The sequence below is a fragment of the Marmota monax genome, unplaced genomic scaffold (genome assembly GCF_021218885.2).
Source record: "Marmota monax isolate L192 unplaced genomic scaffold, Marmota_monax_Labrador192_F-V1.1 WCK01_AAM20220418_F8-fsc00010, whole genome shotgun sequence".
In the NCBI taxonomy this organism is placed as follows: Eukaryota; Metazoa; Chordata; class Mammalia; order Rodentia; family Sciuridae; genus Marmota; species Marmota monax.
The window spans coordinates 5,026,685-5,047,717 of NW_026692321.1; the positions used below are offsets into that span (position 1 = coordinate 5,026,685).

The 21,033-nt window shown below is 55.3% G+C and overlaps 3 long non-coding RNA genes across 3 annotated transcripts; 2 read left to right on the forward strand and 1 right to left on the reverse strand.

Annotated features, from left to right (window-relative positions):
- Positions 1-3,958: 3,958 nt before the first annotated feature.
- On the forward strand, positions 3,959-13,341 carry LOC124090582 (uncharacterized). Its single transcript, XR_006851140.2, has 4 exons — positions 3,959-6,179; positions 7,171-7,878; positions 8,012-8,229; positions 12,764-13,341. It is a non-coding gene; the product is annotated as an uncharacterized LOC124090582 (long non-coding RNA).
- A 224-nt stretch (positions 13,342-13,565) lies between these two features.
- LOC131424071 (uncharacterized) lies at positions 13,566-19,738 on the forward strand. The gene is made up of 2 exons (XR_009226534.1): positions 13,566-13,954; positions 18,808-19,738. It is a non-coding gene; the product is annotated as an uncharacterized LOC131424071 (long non-coding RNA).
- Positions 15,474-19,360, reverse strand: LOC124090583 (uncharacterized). Its single transcript, XR_006851142.1, has 4 exons — positions 19,168-19,360; positions 18,815-18,931; positions 17,097-17,242; positions 15,474-16,941 (listed from the first exon to the last, which is right to left on the reverse strand). It is a non-coding gene; the product is annotated as an uncharacterized LOC124090583 (long non-coding RNA).
- Positions 19,739-21,033: the final 1,295 nt, after the last annotated feature.

The following is a 21,033-nucleotide window of genomic DNA, read 5'->3' on the forward strand; positions in this document are numbered from 1 at the left end:
CGGAGCCTAGGGGTTGGGCTGCCTGGATGGTGCCTTCCAGCTGGGTGGCAGGCCAGTCGCTGTCCCACTCCTGAGCTCTGCCTTCTGAGGTTTGAAAGCCAGTGCTAGGTCAGAAGATGTCTGCGCCCACCGAGCGCTCAGCCGGCCCCCCAGCCTGCTGGTAGAGCTTCGTGCACCAGCCTCCAGCTTTGACTAAGAATGACGCTGTTTCTTTCCCTCCCCCAAAATCCCATCCAAAGCTTTTAGGTGAGGCATTGCCCCTAGGTTCCACGGCCTTTGGCTGGCGTGGGCTCACCTTGTCCAGCTCCTGCATGAGCTCTCCTTCCCTCTGCATCCTGGTTGGGGGACACAGCAGCCTAGAGTGGGGTGTTGGAGCACAGCAGAGGAGAGAGGACATCCAGGAGGCCTCCCACCCAGGAGCTTGGGCGGCCAGCCAAAAGGAGTGGAGAGGGGGACCATGCAGGGGACAGGGGACAGACTGGTACTGGTGTCAGAGCCTGAGAAGTGAGGCAGGACAAGCTGGCACGGTGTCAGATCCAACGGGGTGAAGGGTGTATGTCCTGGGGGAGCACCACGTGGCGTGGAAGCTGAGTGTGGGGGAGGGGTGCCGAGCTTGTGGAAGGGAGCCCAGCTGGGTGGCGGGAGCCCGGCACCAGCTGCCAGAGTCTGAACACGTGAAGCAGTTTTGGGGGGAGCAGCGCTCTGAGCAGCAGCTGAGATGGGGTGCCGTGTGGGGGCAGACATGGCATGGCCCACGGGGGCTCAGGGTGGGGTACCGCATGTTGAGGACACTTCTAGCAATACTGTTGGATTCCCGGGCTCCCTTGGCTGATTCCAGGTCAGGCCCGGGACAGTACTCAGGGGTCAGGAGCATGTTTTGAAGCCAGGAAGCAAGGACAGGCTCAAAGAGCAATGGGAGCCTGTCAGGGGACTAAGATCAGGCTTGAAGGGGCTCTAACCGTGCGCTGGGGTGAGGCTGAGCGCAGAGCTGTCACCTAGCATACATGAGGCCCTGGTCCAACCCCCAGCATCACAACAAAGTAAAGGAACAGACAAAACAAAATGGTCTGTAACAAGGGAAGCTGATTCCTACCTCCTCAGGAGCTGACGCCCTCAGGGCCTGGTGAAGGGCCCCTCTTGAATTGTGGACTGCAGCTTCTTGCTGTGTACTGACATGATGGAAAGGCCAGCTCTCTGGCCTCCTCTTGCAGTTCCTTGATCCCACTCATGAGAGCTCCACCTTCATGACCCAATCACCCCCAAAAGCCTCGCCTCCTAATAGCATCCCCTGAGGGTTAAGATTTCAGCATATGAATTTTGTGGGGACACAAGCATTCAAATAATAGGCTAAGGCTAGGACAATTGGAGCCTCAAAACAAATAAATGATTGTCACGTATCACTTACTGAACAAAACAGACTACCACAGCTCCATATTGACACACATTAGTACATGAACAAATAGAAATTTTGATGAGGAATTTTCGTAATTTCAAAGTACTCCCTTCTAAACACTTATAAATCACAAAGTAAAAAAGAGCAACTGCAGGGCTGGGCTGTGGCTCGGTGGTGGAGCGCTTGCCTAGCCTGTGTGAAGCACTGGGTTCAATTCTCAGCACCACATAAAAAATAAATAAATAAAGATATTGTGTCCATCTACAGCTAAAAATATTAAGAAAAAAAATCAACTTCACAGTGGGGACACCTGGCAGATAGCACCTTACAGCTGACCAGAATGAATGTTGCTAGTAAAGAGGAAAATCAGCAAGAGACCCAGCTGGTGAGGTTACCCGCCAGGCCCACTCCTCCTGCTGCACAACGTGCCAATCACCGAAGCAAGCAACCGTTTTGTAAGAAGGAGGCCAACCAGAGAGCAGAGACCCAAGTCCCAATCTACTTCCCCCAGGATGGGGTTTGGGGATTCGTATAAGATAAAGAAGTGGGTGGTCTGACGGGGGGGTGGGGGGGGGAGAAGGTGCTCTGCAGGCGAAGTCACCAGTGGTCTCTGTGTGTGATCCAACTCCTTATGGGACCTGTGCTCAGGAAGTGTCAGGTTAGCATGATCTCGAGGTGGAGATTTGGGCCTCCTGGCATCAAAACATCACCCATCAAACACCCGCACAAGCCCAAGTGAAGAGAGTTGGTGGGTTTGACAAAAGTGGACATCAGGTCCCTGGAAAACAACCCAGGCAACCATTCCCACCATAGCACATCCAGGTGTGTCTCCCCGCAGCGGTAGGGGGAGACGCCCAGTTCACAGCCCAGGTGTGTGGCCTCCAGAATTAGCCCTTTTTAAAGCCAGCTAAGTAAAAGCAAGCAAGGGCGCACAGGGACTCAGGGTCGGAGAAGTAGGAAGTACTCGGGGTTGTCCCGTGCCCGGGAGACCAGGCCAGCTGTGTTGGTTGGTTGGCAGCCTGCCTCCCTGCTTCACAGAATTATCAGATGCTGTCCTCCCACGTCTGGAGACCGAGGTCTTATTCTATGGACCGTTATGTTCTTGAGAGTATCTCCCAGGTCCTTGAGCAACACCTCTGAGCTGCAAAAGGCACAACATGACACGGGTGTGATCCAACTGAAGGTGGCCCTATGACTGGGGTGCTCGATCTCGGACAGCCTCGCAGCGCCCCGGCCATCGGTGCTGTGAGAGGCTTGCACTGTGCAGGACAGAGGCTCCTGTGGCCACCAAGGCCTGTGTGTTTGAGGAGCAGCAGTGGCAGGTGCATGAGTGACCGTGCACACGTGTATCTGTGCATAGGGTCGCAGGTATGTGCGCACATGTGCATGGTGCGTGCAAAAGCTAGAGCTGGGTGAGCCTGACTGGTGTGCCAGAGGCTTGGCGCTAACTTTGCTGACTGTGCTAGAGAGTCTCCCTGAAAGAATGGACCCTTCTCTGCTATGCCTACATCTTGGGGCATTTTTAGCTGTTCTTATCACAAGGGAATTTGCCGTCCGGTGGGTGGAGCAGCCTGGAGCTAGAGGCAGGCATTCCAAGGGAAAAGAGGAAGGAGCTGGGCCGGCCTCCCTGGCCTTCACCCTGCTCCGTGCATTGCACTGGGTGCTGGGGTGCAGCTGATTCATCCCTCCACTTATGTGGGTCAAGGTTCTTGGTTGCAAGCAACAGAAACCTCTAGCTAACCTAGGCAGAAAGCAGCTCTAAAAATTTTTAGGAACCCTGAGAAACGGGCAGAAGTACAGCCAAGGTCACACGTCAGGAACAGGGGACAGGAACTGCCCAGGACCTGCCCATACCTGCTGGTGGATGTGGGACTCCCCCTCCCTGTGGCCCCTCCTGGGGAATCACTCAGGGCAGAAGCAAACGCCCATCTGCCTGGCCTCTGTCACACAGTCCTCAAAGAGAGGAGTCCCCCACACACACCAGGCCTGGGTCATGGAAAACAGCCTGCCTCCCTCCTTCACAGTAAGAGCTTCCTGGAGCCAGGAAGGGGAGGGCGGAGGTGGCCATAAAGGACACAAGTCCCTGCGCTGCCCCAGGACTCTCTGAGAGGTGGTGGAGTTGGGCAATAGAAATGTCTGGAGTGGAAGGAGCCAGAAGGGAGGAGTCCAGGTGCAGAGGGTGACTCCGGGTGGGAGGGACAGGCTGTGCTGGGACCAGGACCCCTGGAGAGCTAGAGAGAGAGGTTGTGACAGAGCCACTCCTCCTCCCCCTCCGGGGCCTCCTCCACAGGAGCAGGGCGCCTGGCCACCGCTCGGCACAGGTCCACTTCCTGAAACACCTGCAGGATCGCCCGGAGGAAGCCAGGGTGCAGCCTGCCATCAATCTGCGCTCCTCCCTGGGAGCCAGACGTGTCTGGAACGGGTTGTAGGGAAGGCGGGTGGCTGAGGGCTTGGAGCAGGGCAGTTCCAGGCCAGCTCTGGGCCAGCTCTGGCTATGACTAGAAAATGGGTAAGAGACAGCAAAGGGGGACAGAAATCTAGAGGGTGGGACAGGGAGAGGGGCTCTCCAAGAGCCAGTGAGGTAAGGAATTGGTCCAATTGGTGCTGATGGGCGGGGGGCAGCTTTACAAAGTAAACCTTCTGGTGACAGGGAAGGCAGCGCGACTTCAGGCCACCCCAGACTGGACCTTCGACCTGTCCTGGCACCACCCCCTCCCATCACAGGGCATGGCTTTCACCAGGGCAGCAGGCTCAGAGCCACAGTGCTTCCTGGAAGGAGCCTCTGATTTCCAGGAAGACCAAACTGCAAACACACAGCCTCTCTGTGCTGGCCTCAGCGTCAGGGCCTTCGCTCTGGAGATAAGGCTGTGTCCACAGCTGTCCTGTGAGCAGGCTCACCTGGTCTCCCCAGCAGCCGGCGGGACTCAGGGCCAAAGCTCAGAGCGGAAGAGCGAGGGGATCTGAGGGCACAACACCCCTCAGATTTGGTGCCCTCCCCTCAGGGCTGTGTCTGAGACAGGGATTCCGGGCTAGTGGCCCAAGAACAGCAGGGCCAGGAGGCTCTGCCGAGTACTTGGGCACCATCTGCAGCCTATGTGAACCGTGTGGGGGGTGTGTGTGTGTGTATGTGTGTGCGTGCTCACACTCATGCCATGCACAGGCACAGGTGTGTGTACGGGTGCTACTTCATTCTTGACTCGTGTTCACGAAAGCGTCCCAGGCCTGAAGCGAAGGGGCAGCATGCAGCAGGCAGGGTGGGGCTGCCCCATGAGCCCCGCAGCCTACAAGGGTGCCCAGGGAGAGGCAGGAGCACCAGTGCTCAAGCCCAGCCTAAGGGCAGGAAGGCTTCTGGGAGAATAAGCCGAGGTTGAGGGTAAGAGCTGGGAGCTGTCCTGTTCCAGAAACCAGGGCTGAGCAGGGACCTGACGGGCTTCTGAGCAGAGGGCTTCTGGGGGTGGCCTGCAGTGGAGCATCAGCTGCTGTGGGCTGGCGGGGCGAAGCCCCCACTGAACGTTCTGCCAGGGCCCTGGTTTCTGCCATAGAGGGTGACACTTACCAGACTCAACAACGGAAGCGGGTGGTTTTCAGGATCACGTCGTGGCTGTGACCTTAGAGAAAGACGCGCTGAGGGAAGCCTCAGCCCCCCTCCAGCTTTCTCCCTGGAGGCGGTCTCCAGTCTCTGAACCACAGCACAGGGAGTAGAGGCCAGAGAGCAGCGTCTCGAGGTGCAGGGAAAACAGACTGAAGTCCAGGGGCACGGGTAGCTGCGATGTGTGCCGGGAGAGACTGCAGCCTGGCAGGGAAGAGCTCTGGGGAGCTGCGAGCTGATCGCAGGCTCCCGTGGCCACCCAGGCGTGGAGTCTGGCCAGCAGCGAACACGCCGGCCTCAGCTGGGCCCTCAGGAAAGCCACCCTCACGGGGGAGGCAGCTCGTGGTAGAGTGCTTGCCTAGCATGTCAAGGCCCTGGGGCCCATCCCCAGAACAGAGAGGACAGGAGAAGAATTCCTATCACCAACCCCCAGATCCCCAGTGCCCTTCAGCTGTGGGTTCGTCTGTAACCACCAATCTGACCTCAGTCCTTGGGACGGGCCCACCCTAGGTGCAGAACTCCACAGCCTCGGAGTAAGGGCCGCCCTGGAGCGTGTCCAAAACAAGACCCAACAGGACAAGACTGATGTGGCAATAGCTTAGCTGCATGCCCAAGCAAAACTCAGTGGACTTTAAAGGAAGACAGCAAAATCCAGACTCCCAGCAATGTTCTGTTGTACGGTCCAACATCCAGAGAAAAATTATTAGACGTGATAAAGCTGAATCACTTGAATCGTAACCAGGAGAAAAATTAGCCAATAAGGAGCCCCGATGAATTTCCGGGGCAAAGAGAGAGTGCCTTCTGTCATTGGGTATCTCCCCATCGATGTGCCTAGTTGCCATGAAGAAACGCAGAGCCACCATTTGGAAGGGGTCACCGGAAGCCCGGAAGAAAGCCCAGGTGGAGGCAGCCTCGGCCCATGGAGCGCTGTGGGCTTCACAGTGTGGACAGGCCTGGGGCCAGGTGCTACACAGCCACTGCCCTGAGAGGGCCATTCTGCATGAAGACGGACACGAACAAGCTCAGATGGCAGAGGCCAGGAGAGGGGCCCAGCAGGTGTGAGAAGTGCGAGTCCTTCTGCCGGGGATCGTGGAAGCCTTCACGGAGGAGAGTCCTGTTGTGCTGGGCTTCAAAGATTGGTGGGAGGAGGATACTTTTCACCCGTAAAGCCATAGAATACCCACATGTGATATGTTGGTAAGTTTCTTCTCTGTGAATTCTCTTTTTCTGTTTTCCTAGATGGAATTCAAAACATGTCCCCTCAACTCTGCATTTTTTGGCTAATGTTATTTCAAAAAGCATTTTCTGAGATCCTTTGTAACGTGGATCTCTGGTGGCTGTGAAGTATTGCAGTAAGTCTCTGTGACATGGTCTAGCCGACAGGTTCTCTGTGGCTGGGGACTCAGGTCATTCCATCTGCTGGAAGCACCTTGTCCTCCCCCTTTCCAGTCAGCGTCTTACCTTAGCGTCCCAGGAGCGGGGTGTTGGCTCCAAAGACACAAACGTGTTCCTGATGCAAGTGGCCAAATGGCTGTTGTAGAAGGTTCAAACTCCCTGAACACTCACTCTGGGGTTGTAATGAGTGTTTACGTGCCTTCTCCCCCACAAACCAGGCCCCGTCCGCCCTCCCCTTCCAGAGCCAGCAGGGCAGGAGCCAAGGACACCCCTTGCATCATTTGTGACCGCACTTTTGCAAAGGAGAAGGATTATCTAGGGTCAGGGACAAAGCCCTAAGACACTCCAGAAACCAAGACTTGGCCACGTGTGGGTGGGCATGGGGTCTCTGGGCTCTCTCTAGGGCACTGCCATGGAGATGGGGTGGCTCTCAGAATCCTGTAAGTTTGACTTCCTCGTTTGGAGATAGAGAAATGGACCCAGGTGAGACGAGCGGCCTTCACAGAGCACAGTGCACCCAGGTCAGCCAAGGCCTGATGGTTGGTCAGGGCCCCAGGGTGTGGATGACTGAGCCAGGCTATTTCTGCCTCAGGCTTCTAGAGGGCCCCACACTGCCAGAAACCTCCATCCCAGGCTGATGTCTGGGCCAAGTCGGCCTCACTGGAGTCCCTCACCCCAATATGGGGGCAGACAAGAGCTGGGACCAGACGAACAAGAGGAGGACAGGCCAGGGAGTGACGCTGGCCAGCAGGCCTCGCTCTCCCTATCTTCAGCGAGAGTTTCCTCTTCTCAGGTATCAGGAGCCCCTTCCCTCCAGCTGATAGTCACGCCCTTCAGAGACCCAGCGTCCCTGACCACACCAGCCTTGGCCAGGGGCGCCTAGAACAGGAAGCCCTTCCTCGGCCTCGAAGACCACCAGCAGCCGCCCAGAGCTGTGGGACCTTGAGCAAGTGTCTTGTTTGTTTGTTTCTTTTCGTTTTCTGGCTGATTAAACCAAACAAGGAGTTTATCAACAAGCTCTTGGGGGTCACAAAATTGTAGCAAGCCTGGGAAACGGGGCTCATGCCATGCTTCCAAAAGCAATGCCCGTGCCAGTACTGCACAAGTGCCCGCTCTCCCCCCGCATGCCACCTCTGGGTCAGGAAGCTGATCGTCCAGCTACCATCAACTGCACAGAAGACAGGGGTGTTCCTGGGCAGCCAGAACATGACAAATGTCCACCCGAGCCTCTTGCCCAGACTGTTCACCAAAAAGACACCCAGCCTCTTGCCAGTCCTGTGAACTCCTGGCAGAGATGCCCAGACTGTAAAACCTCCCTGAGACCCTGACACACCACATCGACCGAGGGGTGAGGTGCCCCCATACCCAGGATCAAGTGTCATCTCCCGCTGGCAGGAGGCGTGAGGAGGACGGGTCTCTTGAGCAATTGTCCTAAGCGTCCCCTGTCTTCCTCCTCCGTACACCGGGCTGGCAATGCCCTTCCACATGGCCCCGCCCACAGGTACGTTTCCACACACATGGACTGGAGCTGAGTCTGCCTTCCTCATCTCCTGTGAGTGACTGCTGTATCCGTGGCCCCCAGGGGACCTCTCACCACTCACAGTCTGTCTCCCCTCCCAACTAAATCTGGACAGGTCTTGGGACTTGCTTGACCAGGGGAACATGGCAGAAATGCGGCTGCACCAGTGTCTTCAGAGGCCTGGAAGCTTCACGCTCTCTTGGAACCCAGAGGCCATCTGTGAGGAAGCCAGACCATCCTCTGGGAGGGAAGGCCGTGTGCACAGCTGCGAGAGTGGTCCTGAGCAGTCATGCAGCAGCCCACCCTAGGGAGCCCACAGAACCAGGAGAAATGGTAAGTCATGAGTGTCGAGGCGGCTTATTCCTCAGTAATAGGTAACTAAACCCTGCTCCAACATCCCAGCCTTTTTCGCTAGGTCTCCTCCAGCGCTGGTGTTTCCCAAGCAGCTCTTTGCCAGGGGCGGGGTTGAGGGAGCAGCCAGTTGTAGCATCTGCCCATTTCTTGGTGTAAACATTCCTGTCATGGATGACTTCAAGCCAGCCACAAGACAGGCAGAAACATGGAAATGAGAAGGAATATGGCCATCCTCATGGGGAGATGGGGAGCAGGTCCGGTACCCTGCCGGGCTCTCCCTCCAGCACAGCCAGGCCTACACAGAACGAGGTCAGCGGCTCACGGACGGTGTGTAAGCTCCAGCAGGTAATGTGGCAGTCACAAGCATGGTTTTTGACCGTCACAGAGCTGTTCTGGGTGGAAAGAACTGAATCTGGCTCCAAGCCCCAGATCTCCGGAGCCTCTTCTCTCTTTTCTTCCTATAAAGTGGTGGAGACGGGCTCCTCGGCTGCAGAACGGACGCAGTCTGCCTCGCACCCATGAGAAGGCGGGAGGTGGTGGCCAGGCTCCAGGTGCAGGGCAGCCAGGGCATTGTACTTAAGGCCAGAGCAAGAGACGAGGGGGTTCCAGGAGCCCCTCCATCAGCTCAGCCCTGGGCTTCCTGAGGGAATATTGACCAGAGTCCTGTATGGAACAGGATGCCTACGTCCTGGGCCCGGAGGGAACAGTGCCCACACCATCTGTGTGAAATGGCTAGGGATGTGGCTCAGGGGTTAAGTGCCCTGGGTTCAATCTCTGGTACCAAAAAAACAAAAAAAACAAAACAAAACAAAAACAAACAAACAAAGTTTTTATTTTGAGACAGGGTTTCACTAAGTTGCTGAGAGCCTCATTAAGTTGCTGAGGCTGGCCTCAAACTTATGATCCTCCTGCCTCAGCCTCCCGAGTCACTGGGATTACAGGCATGTTCCACAATGCCCAGCCGTAGAGCATATCTTACTTATTAAAGGTGTTTGTAAAACACGGTGGCTGAAGAGCATGGGAACAGCCTCCACTTTCTTAATGAGTGTCCCCACCTTGTGCTGGGGTGGGGGGCCACCCTCTTTGTCACTTGCCAGCTGTTGCCCTTGGGGAAGTGCCAACAGAGACGGGTTGGAGTCCAGCCCCTCTGCCCTGCCCAGGCCTCAGGGACGGACACTGGGAAATGAAAGCACTTTCACCTGGACACTTTGACAGTGGTGAGGGTCAGAAGGCCCAAGTCATCTAAAGAAAAAAAAAATGTTTGAAAACGAGGGGGAAGGGGTCTGCTCGTGCTGTTGGGGAGCCCATGGCTGAGGGCCTGGCTGCAACCAGGGGCTTGAAGGAGCCATTGGGCCACCATCTCTGCTTCGCCCTCTGTTATGCCACGGGTCTCTCCTGCTGCTGACAGACTCTCCCGGTGGCCAGACCTGTGGTCCTGGCGGGCAGGGACTCCCTCCAGCTCATCACCCCTGCCAGTCCCAGCAGAAATCCTTGGAGAAAGCTGGGCATGGTGGTGCACACCTGTGATCCCACTGACTCTGGAGGCTAAGGCAGGAGGATGAGAGCAAATTCAAGGCCAGCCTCAGCAATTTAGTGAGACCATATTTTAAAATAAAAATTAAAAAGGACCAGGGGTGTTCCTCATTGGTAGAGTGCCCCTGAGTTCAATAATCCCCAGTACCACTGGGGGTGGGAGTGGGGGACAGAAGTCCCAGAGTCTGGTTTCTGGCCAGGTCTGCCCTCAACCACTCACTGTGCCAGGAGGGAAGAATTATGTCTGTCTGGCTTGGGCCACCTGGTGGGAGGAGGGCCCAGTGGGGCCAGTCCTGGGCGTCCGCTGAGCCTTTCTGCGCTCAGGTAAATTAGTGGACACAGACAGATACCTGGGGAAGAGCCTGGAGCAGCTTCCCTGCGGCCTCCTAATCCCCCAGCTCCAAGCCTGGGCCCACCAGCGGCTCCCCTGGTGTGTGGGTTTGTGTATAAGACCTTCTTTTCAGGCATCCATGGAATTTGAAGGACGTGCACACAGATCCAGAGGTGGAGGCTCCTGGGTTAGGCAGAGTGCGAAGGTGGTCTGAGGCCCTGACTAAGCTCCTCCCTTGTGAGGGTTGGGGGGACCTGTGACTCGCCTCTAGCCAATGGGGCATGCTAAATGTGATGTCACTCCCCCAATCGGCTTAGGCTCTTCCTAGGGCCCTGAAGAGTGCTTCCCTGTCGTGCTGCCCACAGACAGGACCACGTGGAGGCTGCAGGCCAGCTTCAGGACCCAAGGGTGGCTCCAGCCCACGGCCGCCAGGAGAGGACAAATTTCTTCCTAAAGGCCAGGGTGAGAGCGCAGCCCACCGACAGCTCTGCCCCAGCTGGAGACCCAGCTAGGCGGGTCCAGACCCCCACCCCAGGAGCAGAGAGATGGCAGATGTGTGTTGTTTTAAGCCACTTCATTTCAGCTGAGAAAACTAGGGCAGCCCCATTTTTCCTGGTGGAAGTCACTGCAGGAGCCCCCAGACTGTCTCCGAGGCTCAGCTTTGCGCCTGCTGGCCAGATGCGCATGCGTGGTGGGAGGATGGCCCCAGACTGCACGGGAATGGCACATTCCCCTCCTTAAGTCCCAGCAAGGCCTCCTCTTGGTCTCCAACGGCCAGTTGTCACCTGAGGACTGTTGGGGTCATTCCCGTCATGCTCCAGGCCTCCTGATCACCCATTCTTGTCCACGTCTCTTCTCCCCAAGGCCTCCCCCACGAACACCCCCTCAGCCTTTCTTTCCCTCTCCCCTTCAATGCTCAGCTCAAGCCTGCCTGGGAGGCGGGGTCTGACCCCAGGGCTCCTCTTTGCCTCGGGTGCCCCCTGCTCCTTGCAGCTCCTTTGGCCTGGATCCCACCTGCACTCTGGGTGGTGCATTGAGAGGGCAGCAAGGGTGCAGGACAAGCTCAGGGCTGGCCCTCAGCAAGGGCCTGTTGAAATGAATTAATGAGGACCACGTCTACTTTCTGGATGGGGTAGGGTCATTTTGCCTTCCGTACCCCTGAAGGAGGAGTGGGAACCCCCATGAACGGGACCATTTGGGGACAAATGCTCTCAAAGCCCACTCCCAGTCGACCTGAGGGCACCATGCATCCACCTGGCACTTGGATGCAGAGGCTGGGGAAGCCCACCCAGGCTGTTTGAGCTGCTCCTCGGCCACCTCTTTCCCACCACATAGCACACATCCTCTCATCCCAGGAGGGGAAGTGGAGGCTGGCCAGAGAGGAGCCTGTCTCTGCAGGTCACCCACTCCCCATCTCCCCCCGCCGCCTGCTGTGGTCTACTAGGGCAGTTGACCTGGGTGTGCCCTCTGCAGGGGAAGTCCAGCCCTTCCAGTGGCCAGGGAGGGACTTTCTCAGAGCAAGAGCAAAACAAAGCCCTCAGGGAGCCCCTGTGTGACACAGAGCTCCCAGCACCGGCTTCCCACCTGTCCCCTCCCAGAGGAACCTGCCAGCCAACAGCCCTCCCTTCCCGACTCCCGTGCTCTGTGAACTGGAGCCAGGAAACCAGAGGGATGGGAATTGAATGGTCTCCAACCCCTGCTCCCAAACAACTGAGCCGGAAAGTCTGACCACGCATCTAGAAGGCAGTTCTCATCATAGGACGGTTTGCTCTCAAGGGACATCCTGGGACCACCCCAGCTGAAGTGGCTGCCAGCCTCGGGTGGGAAATGGGTGCTATCTCATTCACCAGGGATCCTGAGGTGCCTCCACCTGCCCCAGAGGGTAGAGCACTTGCCTAGCTTATGCAAGGGTTCAATCCCCAGCACTCAAAAAAAAAAAAAAATTCAGTGAAGCAGAGGCAAAGTGTGTGTGTGTCCCAATGTGTGGCACACCCTGTGGGACAGACAGTGGTCAACACGGTAGCTCTGTGCTTATCTTCATCAGTGCGTCTTAATAAGCTCCTATTTCCCAGTGCTAAGAATGGTGTTTTGGGAGTCTGTGGCACGAATTTAGAGCATGTTATTAATCAAGTCCCAAATGTATAAGGGACCAACTTCACTGGCAAATTCTTCCTTTATACATCTTTTTTGAGCAAAAAATGTCTGTCTGCACAGGGTCCTGGCCCACCTGGTGCTCTCGTGTTGTGGTGCAGTTAGCTGGGGCTCCACCGACGGGCCCTCACTCAGGTGTCTGTGGGAACAGCCCAGCAGCCCTGGTGCCCTGCCACATCTGTGCAAGCACCAGAGTGTCCTCAGATCTGGGGTCAGGCCTGGGATCAACAAAACTGGGGTCAGGGGTTCCAGCCTGGAGCAGAGCCAGGCTGACCACTGGCCCCCATGTCGGCAGTCCTAACAGCCCTGGCCACTCGGAACACCCTGTGCATCCCTGAGGGTCAGCCTCACACGGAGCAGCCGGTGAGCCACGGTTGAGGCTGTTTCTACCAGGTGACCTCTGTGAGGCAGGAGCAGCCCAATCATGCCTTGAGCAGCTGCCCACTGTCCCCAGATCTCCCTCCAGCCCAGCTTGTCCTCCCCACTCCCTGTGCCCAGGACTGCTGCCACTCCTCTAAGACTCACCCCCTGCTGCCTTTTTGGGTGTCTGGCTGGATGCATGGGGTGCACATCCTTCCAGCCCCCGACTTCCACGTGCTGATCCCAGAGACCTGGACGTGGTGAAGACAAATGTCAGCAGTCAGGTATGTGCAGCTCCAAAGCTCTTCCTGTCACCCTACGCAGCCATGGAGAGTGCCCATGGAATTGGGCTTTTAGGGCCATGCCTGCTTCTGTAGGTTATCCCAGAAGACCCAGGCTGAGCTCAGGAGGCCTGGCCCCCACTGCCAGCAGGATGACGGGCCTACCCAGCCTCTCCGCCTCTTCCTCTGCTTACCTGTGGAGATAACGGCCTCTTCCTGGGTAATCATGAGGAGATAACAGAGAGAAGTGCTTGTGAATATGTGTGCAGGGACTATCATCCTGGCCCACATGTGCCGGGCTCTGAGCTCTGACAGCCCAGACCTGGGGGTCAGGCCTGGGGTCAGGCCTGGGGATCAGGCCTGGTATCAACAACCCTGGGGTCAGAGGTTCATTTGGGAGCAGAGCCAGGCTGACCCCCGGGACCCCACAGTCAAAGACCCCTGCCTTTGGAGAGTGTCCCAGCCCCTGTGGCCATGCCACCCCATAGCCTCCTTGGGTTCCCAGGCCTCTTTTGGAGCCCAGCTGGTGGGACCTGCAAATGCCAGCAGGGCCAGAGGCCTCAGGCAGAGCCTGGTGTAAAAAGCCCTTGGGAAAAAAAAAATAAATAAATAAAAAGCCCTTGGAGCAAACAGGCTCCAGAGCCACCTGGTCCCGGTGGGAGGCAGCCTGGGAGGCCAGTGGAGTGGTCTTTCCTAAGGGCCTCACTTGGGGTAAGGCCCGGCAGGAGCTCCCTGCGCTTCCCAACACCTGTGGGGCCTGTGCCGCTGCTGAATATGGCCAAGAAAGATGCAGTGCTCGTCCTGAAGACGGAACACAGGGCTCCTGCCCCTGGCCCTGGGTCAGGCCAGCCTTGGGGCTGCCAGCCTAGTGCGTGCAGGGGCGTGCTCTTCGAATGACTCCCTGGCAGGCTCCGCACACTGACTGAGCTTACTTTTACCCCAGGATAGAGATCCGGAGTCAGCCTGGGACTTGGGAGCATGGCATTGATGATCACATGGGCAACTCCAGTGTGGAGGGCCTTCGAGGTCCGCTAGAGCAAGCTGCCAGGTTAGTACACCATCCCTTGATGTCCTCGGGCACTGGCTGGGAACACAGAGTACCAAGATCCTCGACGCTGGAGCCCCTTCCGTTACGTGGCATGGTACTTGTGTGGAACCTATGCTCATCCCCCGTGGACTTTAAATCATCCCTAGGTTACTTAGAACACCTAACACAACATAAGCTAATTGTTATACTGCATTGTTTAGGGAATGATGATGGTGGGGGCCAGGGGGAGTCAGCATGTTCAGCACAGATGAAAAAATTTTTACCAAATATTTTTGACCAGCCCTTGGTGGAATGCAGCAGCAGATCCAGGGGCACAGAGGTATGAGTAATGCAGTCTGTCAGCACCATGCACCTCAGCAAGAACCACCCAGTGCCCAGGACTGAGTGCCACCCAAAACCCCAAGATCTCGGACTGGCCCCCAGGCCTCAGCAACCAGCTAGGCCAAGGTGGGGATCTCCTCTGTGTCCCTATGGGTTTCTGCCCAGCCCGGCTCAAGTACACCTCACACTGGAGAACTCATTGCCAGGGGGTAAGACATCCACCTATCACAATCCTAGTCCTATTCACTGTTCCTACAGGGAGGTCTGAGAGCAGACTGCAGAATGATTCTTTGAAGAGAGACCACCCCCTCCCTAGCCAAGGGGTCACTGTGGTGGAAACAGCCCCAGGCCCTGACAGCTATGGGGCCCAGTGAAGCAGAGTTAACTGATGGGGGGGGGCCTTGAAGAGGGGGAGGATCTGGGGCACAACACACATGGAGGGAGCTCCCCTGAGGATAGAAGGTCCGGGCTTTTTAGGACAGGACTATCCCTGCTAAGCCATCCAATATACTCCTCCTTCATCCTGACCTTCAGTCTCCTTGTCCACACATTTGACCCTGAAGGGATTAGGCCACTTCCCAGATGAGACCCAGAAATGAGGAGGAAAATCAGCCTGAACAGGTGCTCAGAGCCACGGTGACAAGGAGAGAAATCCCTGTGGATACTGGTGGAGGCATTTCCAAGTGGACATGGGCTGTGCCCTGTGGTGGTGATTTTGCTGAACTCTTAAAGAACAGGAGGCCTCAGTAGACTGGGACTGGGGGACAGTCAGGGACAGGCCCATGCTAGAAAAAGCTGCTGGTTGGGCAAATCAGGCAGCTGGCTTCCCTGAGAGTTGGGGTATCTGCCCTGGCTGGTGCAGTCCACCCGTTTCTTGGAAATCCAAGCTCCTTAACACAGCTCGATACGGAGTCTTCCCGCCCCTGGCCCTAGTCTTTCCCTCCAGCCTCCAGCATCCTTCTTCCTATTCTTGGATCTGGTCACTTACAGGCCCCCCAAATCTCCACACCTGCCCCTCTGGCCCAGTATAGCATGTACGTTCTGCTCTTTTACACAAAACGTGGACACACACACACACACACATGCACACACATGCGCGCGCGCTACCTGAAGAGCTTACTCTTGAGTCATCTCTTACAGGGCATTATTTGGAAAAAATCCTTGCATGTTAGATTGATTTTATATTTTATTGAGAAGCTGCAAAAATAGAGTCCCATGTACCCTTCACCCAGGTTCCCCGCAGTTAGCATCTTTCATAATCATGCACATTTGTCAAACTAAGTAGTGAACATTGTACAAGACTACCAACCAAGCCACAGGCTTTACCCAGCCTCCACCAGCATCCCACCAGTGCACTTTCCATTTCCAGGGTCAGCCCAGGACCTGTTATGTGTCCACCCATAGGGCCTCCTCTCACCCAAGAGGCTTCCTCGGTCCCTCCTAGTTTTCCATGACCATGACCTCAACCCCTTGGAAAGGTCCTGCTGAGGCATTTTGTAGAGTGTCCTCAGCATGGATTTTTCTGATGTTCTCTCATGATCAGACTGCAATTCTGCCTTTTTGGTAAGAGTAACAGGAAGGTGAGGGGCTTCTGTCTCCCCAGATCAGAGCCTGTACAATGTCTGCACAGGTTATCACTGCTGAGTCAGTTTACCCCGTCCCTTGGGTAAAATGATGTCTGCAAGCTTTCTCCACCACCGATTTCTCCCCTCCACTCTGTGGCTCTAAGCGCGCGCTCAGGGGCAGAGGAGGTCAGCTCCACTCCCTGGAAGGGCCATCTCTCAATGTCATTGAAATTCTGCAGCCCAAACATGTTCCTTACGCTCCATTTGCTTATTTGCCTGCATTTTCTTGATCTCCTCTTCAAGACCTTCACTGACCTCCCCCTCTGAGTGGCTTTGTTAGCTCATTGGAAGGGGACTGTTTCCAGGACCCCAAGGATACCCAAACCCAGAGTACCACAAGTGCCTATATAAAATGGAGCATTTGCATATAATCTACATATATCTTCTCTCACACTTTATATCATCTCTAGATAGCCCACCATGCCTAATGTGATGTAAATGCTGTGTCAATAGTTACTGTACGGCATTGTTTGGGGAATACCGACAACGTTGCAGACCTAATTTTCTGTGTGCATTTTCAGTCAGTAGTGGTTGCAGAACCCAGGGCTGTGGAGGGCTGACTCCTCTCTGATCTCTCCTGGTGCTCCTTAGTTTGCTGGTGAGCTTCCCTATCACAGGGCAGCTTCTTTTTAGACACTTTTGGAGTAGTTATCAGGCTCCTTGGCCAAGTATTTATATAAGCACCATCTCCTTAATCCCCACGACACTCCTGTAAATAGACAGTTTACCATCCCCACTTAACAGATGAGGAAACCTCAGGGCAGTTATGCAACTGCCCAAGATCTATCTCTTCCCTGTGCCTGGGCTGGTGGTGGCATCACGCCGAGCTTTAGCAGGAACTTGCTTGCTAAAGAGCAGCCTGCACGTGGATGCCCAGGACAAGGCAAACCAGCCAGCCCCAGGCCACTGCTGCCCTTAACTGCTGGGGGGTCAAGCATGCAGTCAGTGGGTGCTCCTTCCTTCTTGGACAAGTCTCCATGATGTTGCCACTGGAAAGCCATCATCCTCGCAGGGGGGCCAGGGCTCCAGCTCTTCAAGTTCCTGCAGGGCAGTGGGGAAGCATGGCAGGGAGGGTGGGAAAGGCAATGCCAACAACTCGCAGACCGTGAGCGCAGAGCCATCGACCTGGACCTCCCCACCCTTCCCCACCTCTCTCAGCTCCCCAGGCTGCTGGTGGGTGGCCCACAGTGACCCACCTGATGGAAGGTGTCCAGGCAGGAGGTCCAGACCAGTCATGGCAGGAAGCCTTTTCTAAGCTCATGCTGGCTAAAAGGTCGCCAGTGTCTTGGTGAGGAGCCAGCCCAGTCTGCACCAGGCCTGGTCTGAACTTGATCTCTACACGCTTTGGAGTCAGAGTTCCCAGAGTGAGACACAGACAGACAGTGGGAAATGGTCATGGTTATGAATTGAGCAATAGAAGAGATCCCCACATAGGGACACCTGTGAGGAGCACATCCAGTGACCAGGAGTCCCCCGGTCCTAGGGAAGTCCCTGGCGGGAGGAACAGCCTGCCTGGGGAAGCTCTGATCTGGGGACTGGCCTGCCTGGGGCCTGAAATTTCCTTCAAACGGTTAAAATCATTTTTGCGCTGGGTCAGGAGGATGGCCAGCTTAAGGTCTTCCCTTCCCAAGACTGTGGCACTTGGAGATAGTCCCCCCAAATGTCTGTCAGCTGGAGTGGAGACCTGGCACACCTCAGGTATCTGGACAGACTCCTGCTCATCCCCCTGCAGGGAACACGAAGTGACCCAGTGGATGCTCTTCACTGCCATTCTGCCAAAGCCTCCCGCTCCCGGCTGGCCCTGCTGCCCTTTCTGGCTGGGTGCCAGACCACACTGGGTCACTGGGGAAGCTGGGCTGGCAGCACACCTAGTGGCAAGCGGTTGGCCTGGCAGATGGGCCAGGCAGCCACGGGACAGTATTCCCCTCCCAGGCCAGCGGGGGACTCGCTGCTGCTCAAGGTCATGCTGGCCTCTCAAGGCCCTCATACAGGGCTGTTCTCTGAACAGCAGCCCTGGGGCATTTGGTCCCAGAGGTGGCAGGCTGACACCGGACTGTGGGCAAGGGCTGAGTAGAGAGGAGTCTGGAGGCAGGTCTGGCCATTTCTCTGCTCCTGCTCCTGGGCGATTGGGAGGAGCTGCTCCAGTCTCCATTTCTTTCTAAACAAAATGAGAGGCTTGGGCAGAGCAGTATCCTCATGGCATGATCCCTCAACCATGGGCAGCAACAATTCTGAGGATGTGTTGGAAGTACAGATCCTCAGACCCTATCAGAGATCTCAGCCAGAGCTCAGGGGTGGGCATGGCAGCCTACTTCACCACATCTTCCAGGCTCAAGTTTAAGGACCAGGGGCCAAGTCGATGCCACAGGTCTCTTCCTAGACACATGTCAATGTATTGGGCTGCCAGTGCATAGGAAGGTCTTACGCTAAGAGATGGAGAATGCCAATGTGGAGGAGGTCCATCATTAGTAGTGAAAGGCCACCTCCATCCCCTAGATAGTTACCTCCTTACCACCTAATATCAGCTCAAGTGACTGTCCCAGACCCGCCCTCCCTACAGTTCCTCAGGCAGGAATAATGAGATCCCCTCTGCTGCCCACTGCACCAGGGCCACATGGTATCCTGGGTAGGTAACAAATCTTGCTTGTGGGTCAGTCTCTCCCTCTAATGGTGGGGAGCTCAAGGACAGAGGGCAGGTCTTATTCCTCCATGGTGTCCACAGCCCTGAGCATCTGGGTTCCGTAGGCTATGCTTGCCCAGGCTCTGCGAGGTCCCTGCCAATTCCCTGGACCCTCAGAGAAGCTTCCAAGGTCCAACAACATCCCCAGCACATTCTGGGGCTTTCCTTTGATAAAAGCTACAGGTTAGGACTGTGCTGCCCCTCACCCCCGATCACCTGACCCATAGGCACAACCTGGTTCTTCCTCTCAGAAGAATTGAAGACAAACACACGGAGAGGGTGCTCCAGCCTGGCGACACACAAAGATGGCTCAGCACAGGAGCACGGGGAAGCCAGAGGCACGGAGCAAGCCTGTGGGGCGGGACAGGGCATGTCACTCAGCTCAGCTCCTGTAGGACCAAAGCAGCACTCCTGAGGGCAGCAAGCAAATGTCCCCTTTGTGTCTGGGGGGAGGTGCCAAAGCTCCCTGGCCCAGGCCCACCTTCCAGGGTTCAGCAGGTGCTCTCGGCAGCCCACTTTCAAGGAGACGGTGGGAGAGTGATTCTCTGGACTTGAGCCTGGACGTGGATTCTGGGCCCGCCACTCACCAGCCAGTGCAGATGGTGAGCTGCCTCACTTCTCCACTCTCCCGTTACTTCGTACGTAAAGTGGGTTGAGCCTGCAATCTCAGCTACTCAGAAGGCTGGAACTGCTTGGTCCCTTGGCTTCACCCCTGCTCTGGCCAAAAACTACAGAATTGCTGCTGAGACCAGGATCTGTGACCTGAAGAGGGAATCTTGGGTGACTCCGGGGTTGAGGGCCGGGAGGAGGAGCTGGTCCCTGTGAGTCCTCCCCTCTTAAAAGTTGACAGAGCCAAGGTGACCTGGAAATCAGCTCTTCCAAATTCACTGCAGAAAGGAGACCAGTCCTTGGCAGAACAGCGGATTATCAGATTTGGGAGGGGCCTACAGACCCATTGACTCCAAGGGTCCCATTGACCCCAAGATTTCAGAACACATGTGGGGGGGCTGCCATTAGGTGGCCAACATTTTCTTTTCACAAGTGAAGGCATTATAGGCCATCTGGGATCACCACCTTGCCATAAAAGATAGGACATTTTAGCAAGAAAAAGTTAGGAGGATATAATATCAAAATAAATGATGAGATTCTTAAATTGTACTTAACTGTACGTCCTAGTCCATTTTGTGCTGCTATAACAGAATACCACAGGTGGGTGATTCATGACCAACCCACTAACATTTCAACAGTATTAAATAGTTCAGTTTTACTAGGTACAGTGGTGCAGCGACCCCAGCAATTTGGAAGGCTAGGTAGAGGATAGGAAGCTTGAGGTTGGCCTGGGCAACTCAGTGAGACCCTGTCTCAAAATAAACACAAAGAGTTGGGGTTATCCTCAGTGGTAGAGTGCCCCAGGGAGACCAGACCTGTATACACCAGCCTGGCAGAACCATCCCTAGTGGATGCGCACACACACACACACACACACAATTTTAAGGACAGAATTTTGTTGGCACCTGGTTCCGAATGTTGGTAAGTTCAAGACTGAAAGGCTGGCAAAAGCCTTCTTGCTGTGGCAAAAAGAGGGCAAAAGAGACAGTAAGAGGGGGTCCAATCTACCCTTTCATAAGGCACTCACTGTATAAATCCACCGACAAGGGCAGCGTCTTTGTGGTCTAGCCACTTCTTAAAGGTCCCACTTCTAACACCACCACATTGGAGATCAAATTTTCAACACCTGAAGGTTTTTTGTTTGTTTTTTAAATTGTTGTTATTGGTCCTGGGGATTGAACTCAGGAGTGCTTTGCCACTAAGCTACATCCTTGCCCCCCCCCCTTTTTTTAAGTTTTAATTTTGAGACAAGGTCTTACTAAATTGCTGAGGCTGGCTTTGAACTTGAAATCCTTCTGCTTCTGTCTCCCAAGTGGCTAGGATTACAGATGTGCATCCAATGCATAAACTTTGAGGGACACATTAAAACCCTAGCGTGGTTTTAAAAAATGAAAAAGTTTTCAGGAATCTGAGGCAGGAGGATTGCAAGTTCAAGGACAGCCTAAGCAACTTAGGGAGGCCCTAAGCAACTTGGTGAGACCCTATCTCAATGTGAAAAAATAACAAAAGAGATCTGGGATGTGGCTCAGTGGTTAAGCACCCCTGGGCTCACTCTCCAACACCAAAAGAAAAAAAAAACCAGAGTATGAAATAACAAAAAAAATATATTTTATTTTTTTTCTCATCCATAACAAAAATATGAAAACTTACTTGATTATAGGTCAAGGCAGAACTAATGCAACTCCAGTTTTTCAGGTCAAAAAACAGACTGAAGGGGAGGAAGGGATCTGCCCAAAGTGACCCAGCACTTTAATGCCAGGACCCACAGTGAGAGTCCAATTTTTGGTCCAGGATCATCCTAACATGCTTGCTGAGTTCTCTGCGTGGGCAACCAAACCTGCTGC